General features: G+C 40.1%; 1 protein-coding gene across 14 annotated transcripts in view; it reads left to right on the top strand.

The window, feature by feature from the left end:
- Positions 1-19,453: 19,453 nt before the first annotated feature.
- NRIP1 (nuclear receptor interacting protein 1) overlaps positions 19,454-25,986 on the top strand; it is a 69,547-nt gene continuing 63,014 nt past the window's right edge. For 4 of the 14 annotated variants that reach the window (XM_048936677.1, XM_048936591.1, XM_048936657.1 and 1 more), the window contains exons 1-2: positions 19,475-19,600; positions 25,743-25,827. The gene's annotated coding sequence lies outside the window, so the exon portion shown is untranslated. Of the gene's footprint in view, positions 19,601-19,622; positions 19,738-19,794; positions 19,813-20,163; positions 20,368-25,742; positions 25,828-25,986 lie in introns of those variants that run through there. The other 10 variants (XM_048936697.1, XM_048936603.1, XM_048936688.1 and 7 more) reach the window with 8 other exon arrangements.

The following is a 25,986-nucleotide window of genomic DNA, read 5'->3' as shown; positions in this document are numbered from 1 at the left end:
GAGCTAATGGAAAGAAAGTGGCTCTGAAAAATCTATCCAATGTTTCCTATGCATCAGTTTAGCTTCTAAGCTGCAAAGCCATTCCAGTATTCCTGATTTTAGCCAAGGCAACAGGGCAAAACTCCTTCCATTGAGAAGAGGGGGAAAAAAAAGGAAACCATGGGACTCTTAATGATGAAGCGGAGATGATAGGACCTTGGCATATGAAAAACCTTAATGTAGTAAATCAAAGCAGGCTGTCCTGAGTGTAGTAATATTTTTATGCTAATAAATTAGTGTCAAAAGTGATTTGTCAGTAAGATGTAGAATATGTTATGAAGGAAGTCAGACAATATTTTTCTTTCACATAGAAAAATAGAGTGAAGTCATAGCAAAATCCTCAACAACAGTTTTTTGAAGATAGTTGCTGTTTGTCTGATTCACAGCATATTTAAATTCTTATTTGTCTTATATACATAAAGCAGATGTAACAATTTAGAATAGTTTAATGACAACTGTTATGGCAAAGCTGCACTGCTGCAGTAGGGAACACATCAGTGCAGGGGCATGGAGCTCTTCTGAAGCAGCGGATCCAAAATTCAAGAGAAGCTCGTGGCTCGTTCTACCCTTTCTTCTCAGAGGGTTGTGTCTCACAGCTGCCACTTTTGATTTCTCACTCAGAGGCACTTCAGTTTTGGAGCCAGGGCAGGATGGAATTTGAACTTGGGCTTAGGATGTTGTACTATAAGGCTTAGGACAGCCCTAGATCAATCTGCTACTCGGCTGGTTGGCTGGGGCTATGACGGCCAACTCATCCCATAGTCCCTCCTATGGGTCCAGGCCATAGTCCTTCACACTGGTATGTATGCCATCCCTCACAAAAGCTATTGTACAGTAAGTTGTACTCCTGCACACCAGCCCCTCCAACTCCTTCCAAGTCCTTCTTCATTTGTCTTTTTCATTTGTAGCCATACTTCAGCCCCTTAAATCTAGAGAATGCTGCATACTGCCCAGGAACAGATGAAACACGTGCTGTTTCCTCTCAACCTAATGAAGTCCAGTATGACAGAGACTTGTTTCTTTTTTCAACTTCTTTTGTTTCCCAAACTGCTTTGTTCCACAAAGGCTGTGCAGCTTCCCCAGAGACAACAGCACTCTGAGGGAAGCAGAGAGTCATTCAGGGCCTGGATTTTTCCTGGTCCTTGCGTGAGCTATGCAATGATGGAGAGCTGCCCACACTCATGTGCTAGCAGTCCAGTAGTGTAAAGGTTTCTGACTCAGCAGGATGAAGGCATTAGCCCAAGGTAAAGAAAACTGTTCACTGAGGAAATTCAAAGGGACAGGATTTATTCTTTATTTTTTAATCTGTACTTTTCATGTTGAGTCCTATAGTGTACAACTTTCCTCTGCTGCTGCTCCACACAGACAAAATCACAAATGGAAGTTCAGTCTGACAATTTGGCATCACTTTCTGCAGTGACAGTCAGCCTTATGAAGGTCAAAGGCTTATCTAAACTCAGAAGATCCATACTAGTGCAACATTATTTTAATTCATTCCTGCTTTTAAAAGATTCTAAAGGTACATATTAGTAATTAATTTAAAAGTGGTATGCGGATGTAAAGCTCCTGAAACGTGCTGGCTCAGCAGCAGCAGAAAATGGTGGCCTTCTGTTACTATCTGTCCAACAGGTATAGTATTGAGAAAAGTGTTTCTGTGTCTCTCAACACCCAGTCAGTTTGGGTGGGTAGAAAGCTGGTCTGTTTGCTTTGTTTTTCCTGGAAAAAAAAATCTGCAGTTGCAAGTATCTTGTTACAGGAAGATACTCTTCTATTGACATTTGTTTTACTATCCATTTGGATTTTCTTGTAGAAATGGGTGATGTACATGAATGCTAATCTTTTTTTTAATCCTGAAAGGTTTTAAAACTTTTCCACCTCACTCTCAGGCCCACAGTACCTCCTCTCCAAACCATAAGGGCCAAACTGATTTAACCTAGAATCTGTTCTAAGAAACTGTGATGCAGATAGAAGGATTTTTAGATGGACTCAGCATCTGCAAGAGAAAGTCCACTACAGCGGGCTGTCAGATTTGTGAGAGCCAAGGGAAAACGCTCTCACGAGCTCACTGTGCCTGCTGGCTAATGCAGACTGTGCATCCATCAGCACTGGACTGATAGATGGCTGGCCCATTTGCAGCACAGTTAATGCAGATACATACCGCATGTACCGTTCACACAGACACATCAGTTGCCTCATCTTCACACTATCCTCCGTACTGTGAACTTGGGATAAAACCTTCTTCTGCAGGAGTAAATCAGCTCCTCAGCATTTGGGATGTTTTTAAGGAGTTAACTGGTGTGTGGCCACCAGTGACTCAGAAATGGGTCTCCGAGGTAGGACCTGACCACATCCTTTCACGCATCGTACCGTATGTTTTCAGAACCATCTCTGCATTGTGCCCTGTGATTGTACTTCTCATAGGTTTCTGATTTCTGTTTGTGATTTCTGGCCGATACTTATTCCTGCCTCTGGCTGCTGACCCTTGGTTTGACTTTCTGGTTTCTGGTTTTTGGCCATGAACGTTCAGCTCCTTTCCCAGTTCTGGACAGGAGCCCTAACCTTTGGGCTGAATAGCCCATGTTCTAGTCTGTAATCCTAGAAGGTTACCAGGTCATCTGTAGTAGACTGTACTCTATTCTATAACAAATTAAATGTAAAATGGTCGATATGTTAACTTTTTATGTGAATGTTTGTTTTGTTTTGTACATGAAATATTACAAACCTTACTGATATACTGTATACTTAGTCCTTTTTCTTCTGGAAGTTCATAATGTCATTTCATCACACACAGCACAAGAGCTTCAGCATAAACTCAAATGCATAAAGTAATGTTTGTTATAGTCTTGTCATAGACAAATCAGTGAAAAAAATGAGATACAGAAAATTGACAAAGTACGAGGGAAAATTCAAGACCAAAGAGGGAGAACTGAAGTCTGTAATGTATGTCAGTGTTCAGGTGTGAGAAGGGTCAAGTTGCTCTGACAAGAGAATTAATGGATCATGAATGCAAAGCTGAATTCTAACATGAACTTAAGGTTACAGCTTAGCCAGCTAGAAGGTAGCATGGATTAGGCAGCAGTATGAATCCAAGTGAAAACACGACTGCGTTCATAGACACTAAATATGTTATACACATCTTGCAAGGATTTCGTAACGTAGGCATACATGTATGTACACACGCTCAACAGAAAATAACAATTATAAGATCTGTGTGGCTCACTGGGGATAAAAAACTCCGTGTTGACACAAAGTTTTTGCTTTGAAAAGTTTCGATAGGTATCTAAAATCAAAGTAATACCTGATCCATCCGCCTTGCTTCTGTTTCAAAGTATGTGACAGTTGTCAGTCTCAGAAAAATATTTGCTATTTTGCTTTAGCCTAAAGACAAGTTACAATCCCTTGCCCATCACTGTCTCATAGAAATGTGATATTTCCTTAATTTTAGAGCTTAAATCAAGATCTTCAGATTTGGAGATATTCGGATCAGTTTTTTATTCAACTACACAAATGTTCTTGCTTAATGGATCTTCTGTTCTTTGACAAGAAGAAATATACTTGATAACAATAATTTTCATGAATGTATATATATATTTATTTTCTGAGGCAGGCTAGCTTAAGTAAGGGATAGTGGGATGTTTGTGGAATTCAGCTAACAGTGACTCACTGGGGCTCTACTTTGGTTAGTGTAAGAGAAGAGAATGCTGGAAAGAAGCAAGTGCAGTGTACTGCTTTGGTGTGTTTCTTCCAAATCTGGTGTGTTCATTAAGATGATTTTATATGCTTCGTTACTCTGTCAGTACAGAGTAAGGAATCTGGTGAAATAAAACAAGTTCTTCAATCTGTTGTTCAGTTAAAATTTGTCACCGTAAAAGCTAGAGCAGAACATTAGGGCATAGCTTTTATTTAAATTGAGAATTTTTTACTTGGTGTAAAGCTCCTTAATGGAACTGCCTGTGAACTGGTGTGACATTCACTGTGTGTAACGACATCAGTTTTCTTTCTTTCTTTTTTTTTTTTTTCAAATGAATTAAAAATGGAAAGTACTTCCAGTACTTCTTGGTAAGTACCAAGAAGTCGGGTCCCTTGGTATTGCAGAGGTCCTTCCTTCATTAGAAGCAGGTAATTTCCCTTACTCATCCTGGCTGCCATTTAAAATCCCACCAACTACTTAAATCACAAGATATTAATGAGGGATGCTACTGGAGTGTCAACTCTTAATTTGGTAGTGTTTGATTCATCTGTTTTAAAATTGCAGAGAGTGAAGCTTCCATTATCTTACATGAGAGAAGATTTTTATAGGCAAGAAGATCTAATTCTTGCCTGGTTTCCCCTGATAGCCAATTGCCTTCCTTAAGTCTTCACCATTTACTTCTAGGTTAGTTCCCTGGCTTCACTTTAAATAATTTCTCTGATTCCTTGATATTCATACACTGCAGTTAGTTATATATAGACTCTTTTCATACTACCCCCATCCACTTAGCTGGTGAGTAGCCAAGTAATACATATTTAGCACTTTTAATTTTACCTCATAAATCAATCATTTTAGCTCCAAAATCAGCTACTTCTTTTTTTCTTAAAAGCATCATTCAACACAAAGAGTCCATTATGTATGCCCGTGAATAGTATATTAATTGTGTGGTTTCAATTATAAACAATGTTACATAATTAACTTCATACTGCTCACATATTGCTCACTTTGAAAATTGTACAACTACGATTTCTATAATGGTAGCTACAAGATGACAGCATTAATCTAAGCACTGTTGCTCTGAATTGCCGCCAGTAAAGCAGAGGCCTTTTAACTCTGCAATTACAGTAGAGAGAAAGTGTATTCCTTGTGCAGATTTATTGCTTTGAGTAATTTTTCAAAGGTTTCCACCTTGTTTTCTATTGCCATGCACTAACTGCATAAGAAAAGGTTACTTTGGGGAGTAGCTTTATTAATATAAAGAGATACCACTATTTTTTTTCTTATAAATAAAAATTAAAAAAAAACAAATCTGTACTATATTCTCTATCAGTTTTTCTTTATTTCCTTACTGATTTTGTTGCTTTTGCTCTTGGCAAACGCTGTTCCTTTTCTCTTGCGACGGAGATAGAGCTGTAGTGAATAGCAGGGTGTGTAAGAAAAGAGAATTCAAGTCGGAACCAAAAGGGAAAATGTGAATACATTGATAATTATGTTTCAAATTAGAAGACTGAACAGAGGTCCAGATTCCATAACTACGCACGGTGCCAATACCTACACACAGAGCTCTGTTAGAGATGCTGGAGGGGAAAGAGCCAAAAAAGGTATTGCTCTAATTTCAAATGTAGAAAAGTGAGGTGCAGACAGACAAAGCGCTTTTTCCGGTATTACAGAAGTCTGCAGGAGAAGCAGGAGTTTAAGCTCCTGCCTCCCAGCTGAAGCTGATCTACAAGACTGTATTTATTCTATAATCTGTTTTTATGCTCTTATCTATTTAATCTTCCTCTCGTACCAATTTTTATAAGTATGTCTCCACAGAGAACTCCAGCACAAGAAATATTTCTGCAGATGAACCCTGATGTTTTATAGTAACGCTGTATAATCACTACGTGGGAGGTGCTCCGAGTTAAAATGGTGCAAAATGCCACTGGGGTAAATCACTTCCGTGCAGGCAAGTCAGGTTAGCTATCTGCTTATTGCTGCCTTTTCATCCTTCACTGTCAGCGGCAGTGGCTCTTTCAGCATTACATAATGTTACATATGTTGAGCCAGATTGCGGGCTTCTGCCGGGGGAGCAGCAAGCACTGCCCCCCCAGCAGGAGTCAGAGGAAAGCCCTCAGGAGTCCCGCTTGGGATTTTCCAATGCTGCTCTATGGGCATGGGGAACTTTGGCCTACTCTCTGTGCCTAGATGCACATATGCACCACCTCCTTCCTTAGCATGCCTCTGCTCTCCATTTTTCTCTTTATTCCCTTCTGAATGGAGGGGATTGGTTTTGGCTGCTGGCTGGCAGGGGGGGATGCGTGAAACAGCACTGTGCCCTGCAGCCATCCCTAACATTTGCTGCGGGAAAATACACCGTGGGGGATGTTATTCCATGGCTTACAGCTGCAGTAAGTAAATACACTGAAATTAAAGGCCAGGCATGGGATTGATGGATTTGGTCCCGTGCGACTCACTCGCTCTATCAGTGCAGCGTACCAGTTACTTCACGGGTTATTTGTTTAAGCTGAAGATTCCACTTCTGCTTAATTGTGCTGTATGTGAAACTCAAAAACGGCTGCAGTTCCAAATTTATAAAACAGCATTATACGGAATATAGGCCTATTAATTTTACAGTCTAGTTTCTGATTACATTTTACAGCACCTCTGACGAACTGCATAGATTTTCCCCATTAAAAATGATGACAATTCAGTTCTGTCATTTTAAGTGGAATTAAATCCAGCATTGCCAAGTATGATAATATCCAAAAAAAAAAAAAAGAACCAACACAAAAAGAAAACCTTGCAAGACCGTGTTATCTGTGTAAAGGAAAATTTTCTCCTCAAGGTAGTGCAACTGTTACCTGTCACTGCAGTCAAGAAACTGTAGGTCTTGCCATCAGATATCAGCAGAAACTCTCCACTCCAGCTGGGGAAGTTAAATAATGTTTTCTAGCACAGCTGTGTAATGTGTTGGCAATCAGAAAGTCTATGGTAACTAGTTTAGAAAATAGTTACATTAAATTTTAAACTCCTTATGATGTTTATGCTTTGTTTTAGAAGAAACTGAAGTGGTTTATTTTAGGTGGAAAAAAAATTGCAAACACTGAAACATCCTGTTTTTGACTTTTTTTTTAGATATGAACTTAAAGAAACACACAAAAACCGGAACATGGAAATGCCACAGTATGAAACTAACATTTCCATTTTCCTTACTGTGAATTTTAAAATTGAGGGGAAGGGGCTTATTTTGATTTAAAGCAAAGTCAAAATCTGAAAATGGACATAAAATGACATTCCTGCTGGTGGCACGACTTTATGTTTGCATTTGAAGATGCAAGGTGTATATTCTTTCTAGCTCCAACTTGCTACAGTAATCCTGTTGAATCCTCTTGAAAAGAATGGCATGTTTCCCACTGACTTTATTAGTGACAGGACTGGGCCTTGATGTAGTACCTCGTGTCACAGCAGCAAAACTTGTTGCCAACAGACTGTCTCAAGGGAGGAGATTTCCAGTAACTGCTCCCTGAGAACTATTCTAAAAATGCATCTTTTTCTGTCCAGCCACCAGGATAATGATATACTCCATCCCTAAAGAGAGGGGCACTAACTGAACTGCATTGATGGCACCAGAGGTCCCTGCTGGCTTGTTCACTAAACAGAACTGGCAACTGACTCTGAAGATAAAAGTTCTTGACGTTTTTCCAAGCTGGTGGAATGGAGCTGAGTGACACTTAGAAATAAATAAAGGAGGGAATAGAATGATCTTGAATGACAGAAGAGCTTTAATGCAAGGCTTTCATGGGGGAGACGTTGGATGTACTGTAGCAGAACTTGAGTCTAGGGAATTTGCTTGATATTGTGCATTTTTGCTACCAGTCGTAAGAAATGTGGAGGAAAACAAAAGGAAAAATTCCGAATGACTTCTTTATATCATGTAAAACATTAAATAGATATACTTATTTTTTTCCCCTTAAATGACTGCCTACACATTGCCTGTCTCTTTGGAAATCTGTAAGAAGGTTCTATCTCCTGATAGGAAAACGTGCTTCATGCAAAACTTTTGTCATTTGTCTGTTATTATAATTCATGATCTTATCCTTCATTCTCTTACTTCTTTAAGCAAACAGTAATAGTACTTTTAACCTGAGACTTCAAAGGTAAAAATATTGTGAAGGGGTCCACATTCTTCTCCTTCTCGCCTCTGATCTCAGCCAAAGCCTTTGAACATCAAAGCTGCTCAAAGTTTGGGGCAAGTTCTTAAGGATTAGGTTACTAGAAAGAAATTCATTGAATTTTTATGTTCATACTCAACGTGGATCAGAACGAATATTAATATTCAAGAACAGTTTAATTTAATCACTTACAACAATTAAAACAAGTTGCTGCTTAATCTTTTTGCTCAGTACAATGAAGTTCACTCATTCCATTGTATTGCTGTGAAAAATCCTCGATTTTATCATTCAGAAATCGCTTGAAAATTTTGCTAACCTAGGAACTGAAAAGCAATTAGAAGTTTAAAATAAATTCCCCAAACAAAGGATGTTGCCATTTTAATTACAGCATCACACTGTAACATGAGGCTAACACTTAAAAAAAAATGGATTTGTACTCTCAGTCTATTACCACTAAGCAATTTTCATCTTCACATTAATTTTTGTAGGTTGTCATCTAAATTAAATACTTCTCAGCTCTGTCAGTTTTTCTCTATACATATTCTCATTACAGAAGTCACTAGAGCCGAAGTATTTTAATCTTCAGTATAATCCCTGTAGGACCATATTCTTAGCTACAACTTTAGGGGCTCTACAGTTGGTCTTTTTAAAAGGAGAGCTCCTTTGTTGTGCAGTGAATCTTTCCCTTTTAAGGACTGTCTATGCATGTGTAACTTTTGCTGTCTGTTCTGAATAAAGGAGAAAACAATCTTCATTTTCAGTTTCTAAGCAGTCATAAATTCTTCTTTTCCCTGTTACTCCTAATTTCTGTGTTCTCAGAAAATGCTCTAATAACACTGTTTTGGTAGGTTTATTTTTTTGGTCATTTAAAGGCAAGTCCTGGGGACAGAATTCTCCAATGCTTTTGTAAAAAAAAAAAAAAAAAAAAGAAAAAAAAAAAGGATAAGAAAATATTGGTTGTAAAACTAAATCACCAAACACATGAGTGCTGCAACTAGATCCCTCTTCAGATCAGAGCAGATGTATCTGAGTGCGCAAACGTCAGTGCTTACAAGAATCAGCAGTCAGATATTTAGCAGATACATATGCCATCAGTGGGTTAGCAACTCTGCCATACAACCACTTCTAGCTTAGGTTGTTGTATGTTTTCTTATGGAGTATTTTCACTGACTTCAGTATCACCGTTCAAGAAGCAAAGCTCTTCTCCAAATAAGGCTGCCTGATCAGATAGGCTGCTAGCACTACTGTTGCTATTTTTCCAGGGTGGCTTCTGTGCTTGGGTGTTTTGCCTTTATTTTGATTTATTAGTGAATAGTCCAGACTCCTGCAAAACTGCAAAAAATGAACAAACAAACAGACAAAAACAATCATAGAATTAAATGGCTCCTTAATCGTTGGCTCTTGAAAAGCTGACAGCCAAAACACCTTCAGAAGCAAGACAATTCATCAGAATACAATACAAATCCGACGTGGCTGTGGCATATTCAGACCATACCTGTAAACTGCCTCCATTGGTCCTGGTGCCCCGACCACCCTGCTGGAAGGCCTTGCTGCGTCGCACATGTGGGCTTCCTTCCGAAGAAACTCAGAGCCTGCAAAGAAATAATATATAAACCTGGGTTTCCTTTCAATATTGCAGAATGTAGCCAGAGGGCACAAGCATCTGGATCTGGGAGCTGAAAAGAGTTTCTGAAGCTGCAAGTTTAGATCTGAAATCCTGAAAAATATACAAAAAGTAGAGGCTTAGGATGCTCTCTTGTTAGAGGAAATGAGCAGAAGCCCATCACCTAATATTCATAACAGCTCCAAGAACATGAATAGATGCTACATGTCTTTACATCTAATTTCTTCTGGAGCCAGTAACAAAGCTCCTGTTAACTTACTTTGGTAGGATCAGCCTCTTGATGAGTATCTCTTGATAATAAATCAAAGTTCGTGAAAAACTTGGTAGGGCAACAGCAGAACCAGCCTAAATAGATTTTGTGATGTACTAGAAGGTACTGTGAGAGAGCAGCAGAGATGAAGCATGCATTAATTTGTACAATACACTGTTCTGGAAAGAGAACTTGCTATGCAAGATGATATTTGATAATTGGTCTCATTGACAGATCAATAAGCTAGGCATTAAAATAATCTAGTCTAGGGAACAGAAAAGCATGAATGAGTAGTAAGCAAAGCACATTTATTTTGACTAATGATAGGAACCCTTAATCTTTCGACTGCAATTCTGAAAGAACTGCTTGCAATCAAAACCTACATAAGGTTTTTAACCAGTGAGCCTGGGTTGAATTTTAAAGATGGGTTAGAAGTTCAAGTGGATTTGGGTGGATGGCAAGAGCCAGCCATGAACAGCTCTGTTTTGTTTGATTGTGACTGAACAAAATTTATGCTCATAGAAGCTTTTGTAGCTACTAGCTTGTCAATATGGTAATAGTGTAGTTTGAAATTGCTGGTTTGGTTGACAAATAGATCTGTGTCTTGTCGGCACAGAAATGAAAACCAGCATCAAGCCAATGAATAATCCTGCATACAGGCAGCTTTGGAATGCTGAATACAAACAGGGCCAAAATGGAGCCCTAAAGAGCACAAGAAATAAATGCTCTAGGAGAAGGACACAAATTACCCTTGAAAATATAATGCAGGTAACTGTTGGATAAATATGATTTAAGCCAATTTAGAACTGTGCCAAAAAGGAAGATAAAGTCCCTCAGGCATTCAAGAAGAACATTAAGATCTAGCAAAATGAGAATAGCTGGAGGATGAGAACCTGTCTTTAGGAGAAGGTTACATCTCATTGCTGTGTTGCTGAAAATTTTCAATAGAGAAAAACCACCTAAAATAAAGAATTTTATTCCATACTCACTGAAGCCAATGATAAATCTTTTATTTGTGCTGGTGATGCTCTGTTATGGGGATGTAAAATGAGACAGCCATTCATTGAAGATTTTCATGTTTTATGTTGTGCATAGACATAGCTCTTTTTACACTATAGCAAACTAATGTGTGCGGTGTTGCATTTTTCACTTAACCTCTGAAGAGATAGCAATAAGAAGATCACAACAATTGTGTGAAACGTTCTGCAAAATTGATTCTTATCAATTTGTTTAAATTTGGGAAAACGTTTCATAGGTTCTTTTAAACTACTGGTTTACAGATTTTCTTACTGGAAGCATCCTAGCAGAATTGGAAAATGTTAATGAACATATTCACTGGTATTTCAACTTGCAGTAGAAAGACAGAGGAAAGAACAAAGGGAATCTTTTAACCTTTAACAGAATAGCTGTACAGTAAAAACAAAGGTTGAATAACCTCCTTTTGTTCATGACACAGACCAGGCAAAACTTACTCTTCAATTTAACTTAAAAATAATGAGATTTTTTTTAATTCGTGTGAAAGTGGGAACTAGGAAAAAGCTGGAGAGTCATGGAAAACAACCACATGTTTTCTTTTCATGATTTACTCTCTATTTTACTCATAACTCCAGGCCCTGGATATTACTGGAATCACGGTAGTCTCCGCCACTGGGAAAGTGACTTTCTGTAGAGAGAATTAAGGATTTTTACTTTTTTTTTTCTTCTTTTTTTTTTTTTCTTCTATACAAATGAAATGAATAAATTCTATTTACAGTCAAAGGAACAACTCTGGAAATCATATGAAGTAGATGTGTCATAACAAATAAAAAAGCACCAAGAAGTCACCTAAATTGTTGCACCACATATTAAAATAATTTATTAGCTTTCTTAAAGCATCCATATGAGCAACATCAGTCAGATAGCATGAGCAGCAAATTACAAACAACTAGAACACAGAATGATTTCAGAGAGTTGAAAAAATGTCTATGGATTTAATTAATTTTTCCTATATGAACCTAGCAAATTTAACTGTTACGTAGCTGTAAAATAATTGTGAAGTGTTTGTGTTTTTGAGTTGAAATCTGCCCTAGGCAAACCACATACATCCTTTTTTCTTCTAAATATACTTTTGAACTAAGATTCTTCTTCATTTCTGCTAGATAGACAGTGCCACAGACCAGTAAAACATTTAAAAGCTATTAGAGATACAGAATGCAACATGTTTTTTTAGGGTGCCTGTAAGGAATCATCCATGTATTCAATCATCTACTAAGAAAATTAGCAATAGTGCTGAAGAATGGTGGACTGAGAGTTTAGGTGTCACTGACATTAAAGAAAATACTTTAAGAAGGGGAGTAATTTTAAATAGCATTTGTCAGAAAAAACATTAATCTACTTGTATTTTGCGCGAGATGAAAATATGCTGCTTACACAAAAATAATAATAATAAAAAAATGTGGGGCAGCATCAGATTAGACACAAATCAACCTGAAATCATTTGAAATATGTATTCTTCTTGCTGCTTGACCACTTGTCTCCTAGCAGGCCAGGCAGGAAGCAGGGAGCAGGAATTCTTAGGAGAACAGATTCCTTTTTCCTCTGTAATAGGGGCTTCCATGTTCATGCTCTCTGGAGCATTTTATCAAGAACAGGATCAAGTCTTCCTACATGAACTGTACAGTGAATAATAATTACAATAATACTGGGGGACTCTTAAGTGTTGCTTCCCAGTCCAAGTAAACATGAACCGATACTTTCAAATTTTCCACAAAATATAATTATTTATCTCCATTTAACATCTTACATTTAAAAAGCTGTTTCGGTCATTGTACTGCAGCAAAGATTAAATCATTTCAAAAGCAGAATTATTTACATATGCTACCTGCTATTTATATACAGAAGTGTCCTGTATATTTTTACCCCTTCATTATCAAACCAAGAGTGATCTTGAGAAGCCGATTCTTTAAAATACATACAAAAGTAGCAAAAGAAATTTCCCACTTCTGTGAAATGAATGTAACTTATGTGTACACCTCTATTGCTATTTGGTTCATGATGAATTGAACCAGGCCTATTCCTCTGCTAGCTTTACATTACATGTGCAGTATTAGTGTGATGATCAACAGCATCAAAACTGGATTTGTATATCTAACATGTAGTGAATCTAATGTCTCTCGATGAAATCTAGATATTTGTATACAAGTAGAACTCTACAAAATTTGATAAGTTATAAAAGCAGTGCTGTAATTTGAAACTAATTCCACATAATAAATAAAATAAAAGTGAGGAACTTATGTATGCTTATATGGCCCAGTGAATTGAGTTTTTTTAAATTTTTGGGTACACAATTTAAATGGATTTTCCCATTAGGCATCGGAAGGTAAACAAAACCAGGAATCAATTGTCATTAAATCTGTGATATTAGGTAGGCAATTGTGAGGCAATTGTCCTGACACACTTTAATTCTTAGAATTAGGACCGTATTTTATAGTTGCCTTTTAGGGGTACCTAACTCCTAATTACAGCAGCCATTTTACTTTTTTCAGAATTTCTTAGTCATTACTTTTCTGAAAGCTTTTATGAGTGATGTTAGGAAATGCTGGGGAGTTGTTCACATCCTTTCTCTTACCATTATATTTTTGTGCATTTCTGAAAAGCGTTAAGTATAGGTTTTTTGAAAACTTCATTTTATTATAAAATAAGCATACGATAAAGGCCTTCTGTTCACATGGGTTCCAGCAATCCTTCCTTCGTTTCCCCCTCCAACTCTCACATTTAAAATAAATAAATAAATGAATAAATAAATAAAATAAGCAACTTAGAACAGAAAAAGCTTTACAGGAAAATTGGAAATAAAAGATACTATTTTGGCATTTAAAGTTCTGCCAGTGTACTATTTCATCAGTAAAAGCTTCATTCTTCTGAAGTACAAAGGATGTCATTGAACTGGCTGAAGTAACAGTCCATGTGCCATTTCAGAAATGTCCACCACATCCGTACAGGGTGGGCAGCTGGGGGGAGGCAGGCACAACTGGAGAGGCAACTCTCTACAACTACCTGGAAGGAGGTTGTAGCATGGTGGGGGTCAGCTTATTCTCCCAGATAATAGTGATAGCTTAAGAGGTAATGCCCTTAAGTTGCTCTAGTGCAAATTCAGGTTGGATATTAGGAAAAATTTCTTTCCTGATTGGTGAGGCACTGAAACAGGCTGCTCAGGGAGGTGATGGCATCACTGTCCCTGAAATTGTTCAAGAAGCGTGCAGATATGGCACTGAGTGACATGGTTTAGAGGACGTGATGGTTATGGGTTGACAGTTGGACTAGATGATCTCCTCCAACCTTAAAGATTCTTAGGTGTGCAAAATGGTGCTGAGTGCCTGAGCTCAGGCTGCTGTATCCCACCTGTCTTTCCCTTGTCTCCAAAGTAAAATGAAAGCAGCTACCTAACCATTAGAACAGAGGGAAAGTATCTTCTCTATTGTAACCAAAATCAGATAAAATAAATCTGGATTTTCTTGATTTTCTTTCATAAACAGTTAAATAAAACAAATTACATCTTGCTTTTCTTACAAGCAGAGAAAAAGAAATAGAAATGAAAACTTTGATGTATTTGCTTAAGTATGCGTTCCAAGTTAGTGGTTAGGTCAAGTCACAGCTTCAGTATAGTAAAACAAATTGTAGTTTATACTGTTGTTTTTTTCATTGAAGGTCCTCTTGTTCCTAAGCTTGCATATGACCAAGTAAATATATTTGATAAAAAAAACACAGTTAAGTTTATCAGTTTAGTTCTGGTTGAGTCAGAGCACTTAAGATCGTTTGTATTGAAGAAAATTAGAATTGTAAGATGTAATTAAAATCTTAATCTGTTGGAAAAAAAATTTCTCAGTACCTGTGTTACCATTAAGGGCAAACACAGGCCACTTTAGCTTCTCCCTTTTTCGCTACTTCCTAATGGTCATTTATAGAATGTTATTCCCTTGCAGTGTGGCGCTGGCTGCCAGTTCTCCATGAGTATAATTTGTATGTACTCTTCGTTTTATCTTAGAACATATTGTTTCAACAACATGGCTTGTGTCATCATGAGAACTGCAGCAAGGGGTTATCCAGATTTTATGATAGCTGGCCAGAAAAATGGTGCTGTGAAACAACATTGTACTGACAGTAGCTTCTAAAAACTGAGTCTGAGGGCAAGATACTGAAGTTCTTATTCAATTTGTTATTGTTGACATTAGGAACATCTTGGTCAAAGAAAAGAGAGAAAAGCAGGAAAATACAACCTCTGAAAGGAATATACGCGTTCAGAGTGGATTCAGCTACATGCATTTTTTTCTCAAATGTTATCCTTGCAATGTCAATGACCCACAAGTAGTAAGAGTATTTTCACACTGGCTCTTAGATCTGCCCTGCTGGTACTTCCTGGTGTCAGCCAGCTTGGAAGTGGTAACTGGAAGCTACTTGTTCTCAGGACATACCTTCACACTATCAGTAATGATAATGACTCACCAGAGCAACATTCTCAAAAGTGTATTTTTCACTGTGCGTGTGGGATGAAATTGCAGAAAATTCACAAGTACAGGATGTGTTCTTCTGGGTAAAAACACATGCCTTTAGGTCTGGTAAAATACGAACAATCAGTGTACAGCAGTCACATCAACTTAGTATAAACCACTTTGACTCTTCCAGGAAAGGTGTTACAGAGGTTGAAAGCAGTGTTTATTTCCTGTCAGAAAATATAAGACCCAAAGTGTTAGTTCCTGTTTATGGCCCAAAAATGCACACACACACACACCAGAAATGCATATGGGGAAGTAAGCCTAGCCCTAGTTCATGCCTCCAAACAGATACAAGATGCTAGAGGCATGGTCGAAACTAACCAGATGCTGCAAGCATATGATTCCTCTATGAGAGCTTACATGGTACAGCTGTCCTTAAACGTTTTGGTAATTGAAAAGACTCTAGCATCTGGTCTCTTGCTTATTACTCTTAGATCAAATGGTCATGATCTGAAATCTACTTTTAATAAGTGCAGGAAAAAAAGAACTTGAGATGCTAAGAATAACTAAGTCAAATGGCCTGCTTTGAAATGCTTGTAAACATATGTCTAAACTCTGTAATGTAAACAAAAACAAAAAACAAAAGCAGAAAACAACTGTAGTGGGAAATTAAATGAATTATGTAAGCATACTAATATCTTTGTTGTGTTAAATGCAGATAGGCAAAGAATTGACATGAGTGGTATGCACTTTTCATTTATATGGAGAGTATATTACTTTTCCCAGCTCGACCTCCGATGATTGCAGACTTGTGGATGTTCTGCACAAACGTTATGAACAAAACAAGATACACTCTATGGTGTACCACACCCTGCAGAAATCATCACTATATAACAGTTTTTCCTCAGATAACACCAGTACTGTTTCACTTGATTTCAGTTCGTCCTAGATAGTACCACTGAAAAAAGGGAGACTTTTTCCACTTTCCCACTTCTCATTTATGTATGAACACTATTCACACAGAGGAGGAAGTTACCATTTAATTAGGGAAACCTCCTTTGAGTTCAATAATTGAATAAATAAGAATCATAGCCATTCTTTTATTTTGTGTGCCTACACAAGATCTGGAATATTAGGTGATTTAATCCTCTGTGAAGGGACCTTCCAAATAGTGGGTAATCTGACATACTACATGAATTGAATTAGGCTGAGTCAAGGATGGAATCTCATTATTGTCTGTGTGAGGCTGACAAACGATTTCAGAGTAAGACTTAGTCTGTAAATGAATTTCTGTAAAGCTAGCTAGCTTTCCAACCGTGTCCCAAGCCTTTCATATCATGATTGGATACCATAAAGCAAGGCTTTAATTATTCAGATTGAAAAAGGTAGTTTCAGAGCTGTTAGTTCTTTGAGAGGCTGAGAAAAGGAAAATCAAAATAAGAGCAACAGTAGCTCACCCAAGCTCTTCAAAGCACTTTCTGTAATTTAAAAATAGGTTAGCATTAACATAAAAATATTTGGGAATAATGTAATAGCGTTTTCATTTTCTTTTTAAAAACAATATGTTTCTTGTTGCTGCATGGCACAGACCTACATGCTTTATTTTATCAAAATAAAGTTTCATTACCGAAACTGTAGCATTATTTTAAATGCATTATTGTAACCATCAAAGTAATCAAATAAAAAGTTAGATAATCAACAATTTACTTGACCATTTCTGAAACAGTCACATAGATTATTTTTTTGTACTGCAAGAGTGCAATAACTACAATTCGTTTTGGTTTTGATAGAACTCACAGTAGATCAAAAACATGCATTTCAGTCTTGAGATTTCCAATTAGCAACTGTAAAGAGTGAATGCGCTTGTATGTGTGTATTATGGTATACATTTATATATATAATCGGTCCACTGATATTACCAAATGTGAATTTATGCTTCACAAAGTATGGCAAGAACTCTACAGGAAGTGCTCGCAATTCTGGGAATGAGATCTAATGGAATATGTATTTCTTCCAACGCCGATCCTAAAGCAGTATGTGTTTTCCTGTCATAACTGCCCTTTCATTTACAGAGAACCTTCTAGCGAAGAATTCCACTCAAAGAAAATGATCCTTTTTATGATGTCCATAACAAAGTCCAGTTATTGGCCTCACCCCAGCAAGTAGATAGGCAGATGCATCAGTAGATGCATGTCTTTGATGCTTGGAGAGTGAGTGGGTGCTTAAGTTTGGTAGAAGACTGCGCAGGCAGAACCAACACAAACACGTCAGTACTTTGATAGTTCTTGAGAGATTGATCCTACAGTGTGCTGTCCACAGAATTTCCTTTTCTTGTACAGCGTATTTACTTCCTAACCTGTTTGAATTCTTATAGTTCAGGTAAATAAGAGCAAGGGGCAATTTTCAGTGCAACAGGAATATTAACTGTTGTCAATAACCTGCTAAATTCATACATTTTATTGTTTACTACAACCACGGTTGATTGAACTGCTTAGAATCTTGATTCCTCAACCACCTTTATTTCAGCTACTCAAAAGTATCTTAAATATTTCACACGGACATTTTTTTCAGTTGCTTTTTCAAGACCCCTCCTTTTGTAGGTCTCTCATCTGTGCAATGTTCCCTAAGGTTAAGAATGAAAGAGGTCTCTACTACAGACATTCTTGATTGAAATAGCAGCTAAATTGCTGCAGTAATGAGAAAATTTCCTTTCCCCTAGATAATTCAGCCGCTTAACAGTGAAACATTTTTGAGATAAAGATTTTTAGAGAAATAAAAATTGAAAGATCATTTCTTTACAAACAGAATTTGTTAATGAGGCTACTGTGGAAATGAACAGCAAAACTAGTTGTTTTACTGGCAGCATGGTCGGGTGATATGTGAGACATTCTCCCAAGGAAAAAGAGGCCGTTGTGTATAAAACGTGAACGCAGTAGCTTTAGCAAACGCTGCTGCTTTTCTGAAAAAAAGTGGTTAAAAACACATGATGATGAAGTTAACCTAAATCTTTCATTGGCTTAAAAAAATAGGTCAAGTAATACATTACCAGCTCTGCTGTAAGTGCGTACACAATCCGTGCATTCCAAAGGAAAAGAGGTTTTGTTCCACATTCCTACGTGCACTTCAGCCATGGTATCCACGAGCTCAAGCGTTTGGCTTTTCACAAACAGGGCTCTCTTTTGCTTTCCTTAAGTGGAAATTCGTATGTTCTTTAGTGATATCAGTCTGTTACTAAACTATGCTTGGGTATGCCACTTATTTTACATTTTTTGGTTTCAGAACCAAAATATTGGCATATGTTAGTACAGATATCATCGCACAGCTTATAACTGATCTGTAAACAAATGTTTCTCCTTTCTGCAATCCTCAACTTCTAAGAGAAGTGTCACAAAGTGTTCTGCACGTTGTTTGAGAAATGCTTTATGCAGCATCACGGCTCTCTTTAAACACAGGCTCTGCTCTGTTCACGGATGATGTGGCTGAGGTCATGCACTTTCTGTAGTTCGCCTAAACAGACAGTCTGGTGGGTATCCACGGACTCTTTGACTCTTCTTTGATGGGAATGGTGTCTAAAGAGAACCTTGACTGCTAACAGACTCATAAGGCACTTTCTCACAGCATAGGTTGCCTTCAGACCTGCATGGATTCCCCCAGCCAAGATGGAGGACTAGCTCTCTTTGGAGGCCCTGTCCCAGGTTGTCCTCATGAACTGTTCGCTTACTGGGGCGTGAGTCACCTCCGTGGGCCGCTGTGACCCTGATTCTCGACACCTGCCAGCGGAGGGAAGGCTGTTTCCATCTGCGTGAAGCCCCTGGAAGAGGAGCAGTGCAGGCCCCGGGCTGAGGTGCACGCTAGGAACTGCGAGGGCAGAGCCGGGGGTCGGCGGGGCCGGGGGCAGGAGAGAAAAAATAAGTTTTTCAGAGGAAGGGCTGAAAATAGAAGCTCTAAAGCGGTAACCACAGGAAGCCTCCCCCCATTATGCTTACCGAGCGGGAGGGGAAAAAAAAAAAAAAAGAAAAAAAAAAAAGAAAAAGAAAAAAAGGTGTTATTTCGATGCTGTTTTTATTGAATATAGGTCCTGCGGTGAGTTCACTCCCGGAGCTCCGCGAGCTGCCCCGCGGAGGGCGGGAGGCTTACGACCACCTGCCTACCCCAGCGGCCGGGAGCGAGAAGGGTTAAGGAACTTGGCGGAGGAGATGAATGGCGCGGGGGGAGGAGGGAGGAGGAGGAGGGGCCGGGTTGCGCCGCGCCGGGCGAGGTGGAAGGCGGGGAGGATCGCGGCTGCGGGTTAGGCTTTGAAAGTCAGCCTCGCAGGCATTGCAGTAGAGCCCCGAACCGCGGAGGGGAGCGGCGCAGAGCTCGGCTCGCTGTGTACGTGTGCGGGGCGAGGGGACCGGGGCGCGGGGAGGCTCAGCGCGTCTTCCAGTCGGGGACGGGGCCCCGAGCTCGGAGCCGCCGCGCCCCGCTCTGTCGGAGCCCCTCTCGTCGCGGTGAGGCGAGGCCGGCGGGTGAGCGCGGCGGGCGGGGACGGGCCGCGCGGGGCGGCGCGGCGCTGCCGGGCGGCGGCGGGGAACAATGCCGGGGTGAGCCGGGCGCGGGGTGGTCGCGGCAGGGAGCGCTTCCGGTGGGGCGGGCTGGAAGTTACCCGGCCGCGGGGCTCGGCGAGCCGGAGGGGCGAAAAAGTTAGCGGCGTTTAGCGCGGGGCCGGCCGCAGCGCCACTCTCCGCTCCTTCTCCCCTCGGCGTGGATTATTTCGGGAGTCTCAGCTGGCTGCGCGGCGCCCGCGGGGTCGGGAGGCGCCGCCCGGGGCAGTGCTGGGACGCGGCCTCGCTGCCCGCCCTCCCGATGGCCGCCGCCTCCCGGCACCGGGGCGAGGCCGCGCTGCCCCCGCTGCCCCGGTACGGCCGCTGCGCGCTCCACCTCTACCTGCGGGCGCGCAGCCTCTGCGCCCGCTCCGTGCCCGCCGCCCCGGGGCTGCGTGCTCAGCGCCGGCGCTCTCACGGCCCCGCGGGGACGTCGCCGTTCCCCTTTCCAGACCAAAGGTTAATGTGCGGGCGTGTGTTGGTGTCCCCGAAGCCCTTTAAAGGTGATTTCTCCTCCCTTCTCTCTGCGGAACGCGGTGTCGGAGGCTGCTCTGTGTAAGTGTCAGCGGGTAATTGAGTTGGAACGGAGCGAAACCTGGGGAAACGTGGTGTCGGAGCGTGGACGGAATGAGAGAAAGCTTCCTTAGTACGCGCAGCCTTGTGTCTGTGCCGCGTGTCTGTTTATTATGGGTTTTCAATTTTAGGAAGAGTTAAGCTAAAATGCTTAACACGTGTTGAGGATGTTGGAGGGGGGGGGGGGAGGCGGTGGGGGTGGAAAGCAGCGTGATTCCCGTCTTTGGTGGCGCGTTGATGTTGGGGAAGGTGACGTGGAAGTTGTTCGTCTGTGTGCAGTAAGGGAGCCGGGCTGCCCAGGGTTTCCTTCGGAGGGAGCCGGGCGCAGCGCTGGGTGCTCGCTGCCGCTGAGCAGAATTTAACTGAGTCATGGCACAGTGCACGTTCAGAGGTGCTGTACCGCTCGGTGTAACGGAGGGGGCAGATCTGGTCTGCGAGACACGGGAAGGCTCCTTGGACAGCTGGGGCGTTCCGAGGGAAGCAGCGGACCAGTACCGACCTGAGGAGCGCTGCTACAGGCCGGGCTGATCGCTGCCCAGCGGCACCTCCAGAGGCCCTGTGGCACCGGCTCACCCGGCTGGGAGCGCTTGTCGCTTAGAGCTGATCCGATGGCATCGGAGTAATCGCTGCTCCGCGGGCAGCAGGAGCAGGCTTCTCGGAGAGCAGGAGTGCTCTCAGTCAGAGCTGCGTTTGAGCTGGTCTCTGGTTTGTGCTGTTGGGACTGCTGTCTTCCTGAGCTTGTGGCTGAGGTTCTGCCCTGTTGCGTTATCAGCGCTTGTATGGCCTGAGATAGCCTCCAGCATGAGGCAGCTGGGTGCTTTTTTTGTGCATTAAATCCATAGATGGGTGTATGTTTTTGTCAGCAGGAAGGAAGAAGTAACAAGTAGGTACTTGTTACCGGTAGCTGCCTGTTTTAGGCAGGGCTGGAAGCTGACCTCCTGTTGGACTGCCCTGCGGCTCTGAGCTATCTAACCGCGGAGAGCTGGCAGTGGCTTTTTTGTTTACCATGTACGCACAGAGTAAAGGAGCTGTCAAATGCCAGACCATGCTGAATTATTTTTATTTATTTAAATAACTTAAGTTCCCCCACTCCCCCCAGTAGTTATCGGATAAAAAAATTACCAGATGAGATGTGCCTTCCTCTTTGCTCCATGTAACTGTTTCTGCTTCTAAAGTGACAGGTATGCTAAACACAGCTGGAGAGCAAAAAATAACCAATGTTTATTATAGTTGTAGAAAATATGTTGATAAGGAATTGAAAGTGAACCAGTGTGGTTTTTTTTAATTGTAAACAGGTGATTTATAACTGTTGGTTGCATCATCTTTGATGTTTGATAGTCTGCTGCGCGTAGGATGACTTCTGTAATGTAAAAGGCATTAAAGACTTCTTTTTCTTGAAACTGATTTGCTAAAGGTTGTAGGACTCATATGTGGGTTAACCTAGTGGTAGGTATTTGCTTGTAGATGTTATTTTAACATTGGATTTTTTTTTAATTGTTGATAAAGACTTGTTTGCTTGTTTTAAAGCTTACTCTGACTTTTCAAAGCTTTTTTTTTCTTCTTCCCCCCCCCCTTCGTTTGAACATTGGCAAAAGGTTTCTGCAGTGCCAGCTGTATTATTGTTAGCCATGAGAGCACTGTTAATTTTACCGGTGACAGTGCAGGACACACTAAAAGAAAAACTATGCCTTGCATTGTGTGGAGCACATGTATAAACTTGCCCAGGGCAAAGCTGGGGAGTTGCATTTCCCACAGTCAGCTGTGTTACTCAACCCTTGCGCTCCACACCTCATTGCAGGGCTATCATGGAGAGGGCTCTAAGAGTGTAATGTCTTGTTAATTTTAGAATAGATCTTATGGACTGGCCTGAACCTTAAAATCAATTGATTTACGCCTTCATTTCTGTATGCAGACATACAAGGAGTGCAGAGAGAACTGATTCTGGGAGCCCCAACCCTCAGAGCAGGGTTTGCATACGTGGAATGGTGGCCAGTTGGCCACACATGGGGACCTGAGGGGCTCCCTACAGCCAGGTGGGTTTCCTAACCAGGAAATACTTGGCTGGGTTACATGTGATAGGTGGGATAAATATCCTATGGATGTAAAAACTGGATAAATACCCCTTGGGAATGAGAAGTATGAATTTTGAAGTATAGATCATTACTGCTCAGCAGGGGCTTAATGATAGGAAAGTAGAAAGAAAGATAATGTAGGTAAGGAATGAAGTCTGAACAGAAGGGAAATTTGCAGGAGAATATGCACAAATGGATTAAAAAAAATAATAAATAAACTTGTCAATCTTTCTAAACCATCTTAAACCAGAGGTAAAAAGGTAATGTGAGTAGCAGGATGAGAGCAAACCACAAATGCTAACAGGCCAGCTGATAAGAGCGCTAACCACCTGTGTTGGTCTGCCCACAGCACGTGTGAGGGAAGTGTTTAAAGTGTGATGCATTTTTTGAGTGTTATGGTGTCAGGATTTTAATAGTTGAATTAGGAAATGATGTGCTGATGTTGGTGAGCAGTATTTTAAGTGGGCATCTTTGATCACACAAACTTTCTTGAGTTCTTCAGTGGGATGGTATGCCTGAAGGAAAATGGGAAGAAGAATTCTTTCTTGCTTGAGATATATGTATACGTTTTGGTGTTTCTGGATCATTTGTTTCAAATACACTTAGAAATGTGACCAGACCTATATACCATTTGGAAAACTTAATTTCATAATTTGTTTGGCTGTCTGTTGTAGGTCCCTTGACTTGATGGTTAAAGGGAAACAGGAGCTGAGTCTCCTGCATATCTCCATGTAAATGGGAAGGAGCAGTTGTTAGCCATCTTATTTTGAGTCAAATTCTCCCAGTGTGGTCTCTTACTGAAATTGTTAGTGGAACTCACTACTTCTTAATTACCTGGCTAGAGAGGAGTTCTGTTTTCACACATTTCATTTCTGAATATCATCGTCCCTAGTGGAGAACAACCTAGCTTACAGGCAGAATCACGTTAAAAGTAACATTGTTAGCCATGGGTTTGTAAGTGGTTGAGTGTGCCATAGAGAAACTCAGTGTTGGGAGGGTAGTTTGGATGATGTGTTCTTTCTCTTCTTGAGAAGGGAAGTTGTGAGAAGGTGACCACAAGAGATCAGATAGATGCTAGGTGTGAAATGTATTCAAGCCTTGACTGCACCTGTTATTTAAAAACGGAGAAGAAAATACATAACTGGCCTCAGAAAAACATTTAATGAATTTCTGTCTTTCATGTTACAAGTATGTAATGGTGCAGAAAAACAGTATTCCTATCCTTTGGATCCATCTCAGGTGATTGGTCTGTACTGATTATTTATGTAATTGCATATCACACTTTGAGCAACTTACAGTGTTGTTGATTGTTGCTCTATTCCCTTATAATAAGCCTTCTAATAATAAGGCCTGCAATCTAAGTCATCCAGCCATTAAATTTTTGGGAATTTTATTTCAATCTAGCAAAGCATTTCTCAAATGTCATTGAAGAAATATAGTATTTCCCCCAGAAATAACAAATTCTTTTGCTGTTTTTCTCTGAACACTAAGAAACCTTGTAGTAATGTGGAACAGTACAAAAAGATTGCTTAATGCTGTCCTAAAGGATATCCTGTGTATACATTGTACCTTGATGGCAATACAGCAATGTTTTGTTGGTTTTTTTTTTTTTTTTTGCTTGTTCTTCATTAGATAGAAATCTGTCTTCTACAAAAAAGAGTACTTAAATAAAACCACTTGTCAGTGGTGAAAAACTTTTTTTTTTTTTTCCCCTCCCTACATCAGTAGTAAAGAAGTACTGAAGTGGACTATTCTTCTGAAGGTGATTTGAGAATATGGAGAAAATATGTATATTATTCCCTCTAGGGAAGTTCTGCTCGTGCCTCTGTTTCTGTTTGTTTTGACTGCATTGATAACTTAATATTTCTTTTCCAAATTTAATCAGAATGTTGCAGCTTGCTACTGCTCTGTGGTGCAAGTTGGCTTATTTTGTGGTGTATCTAAGGAAAGAATCTGGAATAGTCTCTGTAGTATTTCATGGTATTTGCTTACTTTCCAGCATAATGGATTCACTGCTTTTGTTGGGTCTTGACGTTGGCTGCAGCTCAGCATGCTGCTTTCACTGACCTGGTATCTTTGAATAGGTCTTTTTTTGGATGATGACCTTTCTATCAACACCTGTATCTCTTTTTTTTTTTTTTTTTCCCAGGTAGCACATCACAGTGTCCAGTTAAATGTTGTCTCTAAGCTGGCTTTAGCCCAAGTGGATTTGCAGAAGAGGGCAGTGCTGTGGGCTGCCTGCAAAACTCACATCTCCCTTTCTACCCCACAGCCCTGAGTACCCACTTGGGGAGTACTCCATGCTGGAGAAGTTCAGTGTTTAAGAAGTTTTGTGTATTTTGTATGTGGTGTTTTTTTTGTTGTTGTTGTTTTTTTGTTTTGTTTTGTTTTTGAGAATAGAGGCTTATGGTGAGGAAAAGAGAGCTCTTCCATGCCCCATGAGAAAAGGAGAAAGTTCAGCAAAACTGGGAATAATTCTGTTTTTGTTTTGTTTGTATTTGATTATAGTTAAATTTGACTCATTATGCTTGTTAAATATGCTTCTCAGGGTGCTAAATTAATTGGTGAAAGAGAATTTAATGTGAGCATTGTGATATTGTGACAAGCCTCATTAAAGGTTAAGTAGTACAAATAGCAAAGACCTGGCCTACCTGTAAGTTTTTATCTTTTAGCTCAAGTTACAGACAGTGCAGAAGTACTGAGAAAAACATGTATGGTGGTACTTGTAACGGTGAGCAGCTTTGAAGATGAATATCTATAGTATTTCATTCCTAAATCTTAAAAGAAAGTATGCATTTTTACTTGCTTTAGTTTTTTCTAACAGATTTTGGGAGGTTGCATTCTGCTGTTATTTTGTGATCTCATCTTTTCCTGTTAAAGGGTTCTCAAAAAACGTATGATTGAGACATGCATAGGTGTGAGTATGAAGTTGTGCTTGCTACGTATGAAGGAGGACATTTGTGTTACAGCTTTTTTTAATGAAGTGAATTAAAGCAGGAGTGTGTCTTCTGAATCAAAACTGAATGCAGACTTGCTTCATGTAGAAACAACTGTCCAGTTACCTGGACAATACGAGTCTCGGGAAGGCAAGGTGTATTTGATTTGCTAATGCTTTTGTCTGGAGAACTTTGATTTCTGATGCTGGGAGCTGCGTTTTCCTTTTGAGATAGGAAGTGATGCTCTATTTCCAATATTTCTGTTACACTAATAAGAAGGCCAATACAGATTGGAAGAAGGGAAATTGGTATGCAGATTTTCTTAAGGTAACTTTTTTTTTCCTTTCAGATGAAGCATGGAATTGCTGAGGGAGAAAATTAGTGCATCCTTGGACTCCTGAAGGAATAGCCTTCCTTATGGGACCACTTTCAAGGTAAATAACTTGCTTCAATTATTTTTTTTCTTTGGTTTGAGTTTCTTCTTTGTCTTGCCAATCTATCATGCAAATTCTTACCTTTGTATAGGTCTTCTAGGATTGTGGTATAAGGTGGTAGATTTTCAAGTTAATCCTTCTGTTTTCGTGACAGATTTG

The sequence above is a fragment of the Lagopus muta genome, chromosome 1 (assembly GCF_023343835.1).
Source record: "Lagopus muta isolate bLagMut1 chromosome 1, bLagMut1 primary, whole genome shotgun sequence".
Lineage (NCBI taxonomy): Eukaryota > Metazoa > Chordata > Aves > Galliformes > Phasianidae > Lagopus > Lagopus muta.
This window is presented reverse-complemented; position numbering and strand designations above follow the sequence as displayed.